The following is a 3685-nucleotide window of genomic DNA, read 5'->3' on the forward strand; positions in this document are numbered from 1 at the left end:
CTCCACCAAAACTTTAGAAAAGTTTAGAAATTTCATGGAAGACATGGATAGGTGAAGAGAATTGAGTGGTAGAAAAAGAAAGTCAAAAAGATGGCTAGAAAAAAATAAAATAATAAAATATTCAAAAGGTAAATAAAATAATAATATTTTATTAAGCCTATTAAAAGGCTTGAAAATTTCAGAATTCTTCATTGGGAGGGTCAGCCAAAACCAGCAGGAGAGAGAGAGATATAAGAACAAACCCTAGAGTGAGAAAATTCAAAGAAAAAGTGTGATTTTTCAAGAAATCAAGTGTTTAAAGGTATGATTTTTCAAGCTTAGCTTAAGATTTATCATTTCCATGCATTTCTCCTTATTTTCCATGGTTAAATTATGTGTTTTGATGATGGATTCAAATGTGATCATATGGGTTTAGAGAGAGAAAGTTGTTAGATTAATTTGATTTTGAACTATGTTAGTGTTTAATGTTAGTTTAGCATGTTTATAAGTAAAACAACAAGAAAAATATTCATTTTCTCCATGAATTTCTCTAGGCCGAATCTAGCCAATGGTGTGTGAGGATGAGGTTGACTTTATTTTAAGAGAATTAGATGGAAAAATGATGAATTATGAGGTTGGAAATTAAATGGGAATTTTTGGTGCAAAAAAATTAAAATTTTTACCCACTAGGGGTAAAAGCGTAATTTGTGGTCCGAACTGATAAATTGGACCACATTCATAGTCATTGAGGTATTGTGGATATAATTGGATAATTGAAATTGAAATGGATGGAATTGGAGTTGAATTGGAGATTTTAGAAATTTACACCGTGTATAGGCGAGTTAGGTCGGACACTGTGATTAAGCGATTGTCCAAACATTTCACACCCTATCTAGTGCATACGCATGGATAAGAGCCTGAAATAATATATATTGATTTGACACAAATTATTGAATTTTTTGTGTCATGTATTGTGGATAGGTGGTGAGCTATCTGATACGGGTAAAAGACTACACCCGAGGACCGAGAATAGGAGTATATCTACTCCTAGTACAGTGAGTAAACTTACTATCGTCTTAATTATCTAGAGTAGATTTATTTAATTGTGTGATTTTATGGAAAAATGGTTTAATTGGAAAATTATTGTGTTTTATGGGAAAATGAGATTTTATAAAATAATTTTATAAAATTTTTGAAAATTTAATAATGATTTCAAAAATAGAGTAATTGGAGACCTATACTATGATTGTGTTGTTTATCCATGATTTTACATTAAATGGCTTATGATAAATGTGGGTATGACTGGTTATTTTTATGATTTTAAGAATATGTGAACTGCTTTATTTGCCTTGAATGTGTTAAGTGAGCCATGTCATACTATTGTGATTTTATTGGTTGGTGGATTATAAAGTGGGCACTGCAATGACGGGGGTTCCGTGGGCCAGCCTAATTAGAGGGGCACGGTTCCCAATTATTGAGCTTACCTCGATTGGAGAGGCGCGTAGGATAACTCCCGAGGTAGGATTTGAGTACACTTCACGCTGGCCACCACGTGAAACTGGGACTCAGCCAACGCCGAGGAACGGCTGTGTTGTCAGAGGTGAAATGTGTTTGTGTGTGTGACAATAAACAGCCTTGGCGGTCTCGGTAAGATGCCTTCGCGGGGTATCCCCGAGAATGGATTTTTGGCAAGGGCCAAGTTTTTGAAAAGTACATAAGCCATGTTGAGTAATTGGATGAAATCCAATTATTTATATGGGTTGGGATGAATTATTTTAATTGTCTCCTATTACTCGGCTTTAGATTATTTTGATGATGTCTGTCTACTCACTGGGATTTTATAATCTCACCCCTTCTTCCTATACATTTTTCAGGCTCAGAATAGGCAGTAGACTGTCAATTGCATCGAGAAGTAAATTTCGGAGTTGCATCCTAGAAAGCAAGGTTATAGACTTAAACCTTCTCAGTTATTTGGGGGCCCACGTGTCATTGTAATTTAAATTGCATACTCCAGTTTTCTATATTACAGTATGTATAAATTTATTTTGTTTTTATGTGCAGAAAATTAATTTTTGATGTTTCAAAAATATATATATATATTGTTTTACATTAAAATAGATTATTTTAATTAATATTTTTATTTTATTTTATTATTCAAAAAAAAAGAAAGAGAGAGGAATGGAAAAACTGGTATAAAAGCCTTGCGAGGTCTCGAAAGGCATTCGGGGGAAGAATGTCTGTCGAGGCTTCACGACGGTTGTCACGGGCTCGATGGGAGTTCCGGGTCGTGACAATTTGTGTGGTATCAAAGCATGGTTTAAAGATCAAAGAATTTGGTTTTAAAGCTTTGGATTTTAAAGTTTTTAGTTTTAAAGTTGTTTTAAGAAATCTACACTGACGCTGCGTGTCCTCGAGTTAAGTTAAGTGAAATAGAATGCATGAGTCTGCATATAGAGACCTGTTTGTTTGCAGGGTGTATAAGAGATTAAGTGATTTTCGTTTGATTTCATATAGGTTTTGAAGTGTGTTGGATTGCACTTAACATGTCTATGGGGGACAGTGATTCTGATATTTCACAGAGTGTTTGTGAGGGACCAACAGATTTTACTACTGAAAGCCAATGGTGTCCTGAACTTAATAATCCAGAAAGAGTATAAAAATCTTTTAGTATGACAAAGGTAGATTAGTAATATAAGTATTGAGGATGAATAATTATCTTAATGGCAAGATCGATTATTTTAAATAAGAATTGAAGGTTGAAATAGGAAGCCATTAATGGTTCCAGCAATTATTAGATTTAATAATGATTAAACCTTGCAGTACTATGAATTGATCACCAGTTAACGGGGTTAAGTCAAAGATTATAAATTTGAGTATGAAGGGAATTAGAAGGTGATACCGTAAAATTTTAAGATGAGGAATATAATTGGTTACGACTATGAGAATAGTGTGATACTATCAATAATGAATCATTAGGCGTGTGATGAAGTTGTGATCTATTGAACCATATGGAAAGACTGTCCTAAGGTGGGACATAGGACATGAGGATTTTTGGAGATGCTTATAGAGGGAGATATAAATTGTAAAGTATGTTTTCCCCCACAAGTTCTAATTTATTTGAGAAATTATCATGGTAAAGATATGTGAATATTGGTAATGAAATATGCCATAAGGGATGACAATGGCATATCACATAGATAATATAGATATGTTGGGGTCAGTATCACGATCATGCATCTGTGATAGAAAATTTACTTTGCTAATTGTGGTATAGACTCAAAAAGGAGCCAAGCCGTTGAGAATGACTAAGGTAGTAACTTCAAAAGTAAAAGATTTGTTTTAATTAAATAGATTCCAACGACTACATTGAAATAAATTACCTTGTGGAGTATTAAGATCAATAATGTATTGATCAAAGTCAAATCTTAAGAAATAAAGAGGATGAGAGATTAATGAGAAGGGACATCAATGTTAAATAACGAATTTGTGAATAGAGGATTATGACGGTGGCATAGAAAATGAGTACTATAAAGGATTACTATGAGGATTTATAATTCTTGTATTAACTCAGTTGAATGAAAAGTGATTAAATGAAGCAACTCTTGTGGTAAACAGCGGAATAGTGGAGTTGACGTAGAGTCTTGTTTATAGTTAGTGACTGCAGCACCGATTATAGACAAGAGGCTACGTAGACTCTTTATCTTGG

General features: G+C 33.5%; 1 long non-coding RNA gene across 1 annotated transcript; it reads left to right on the plus strand.

Moving 5' to 3' along the window:
- On the plus strand, nucleotides 263–1895 carry LOC108662198. Its single transcript, XR_001928000.1, has 3 exons — nucleotides 263–301; nucleotides 961–1034; nucleotides 1854–1895. It is a non-coding gene; the product is annotated as an uncharacterized LOC108662198 (long non-coding RNA).

The sequence above is a fragment of the Theobroma cacao genome, chromosome 5 (genome assembly GCF_000208745.1).
Source record: "Theobroma cacao cultivar B97-61/B2 chromosome 5, Criollo_cocoa_genome_V2, whole genome shotgun sequence".
Taxonomy (NCBI): Eukaryota; Viridiplantae; Streptophyta; class Magnoliopsida; order Malvales; family Malvaceae; genus Theobroma; species Theobroma cacao.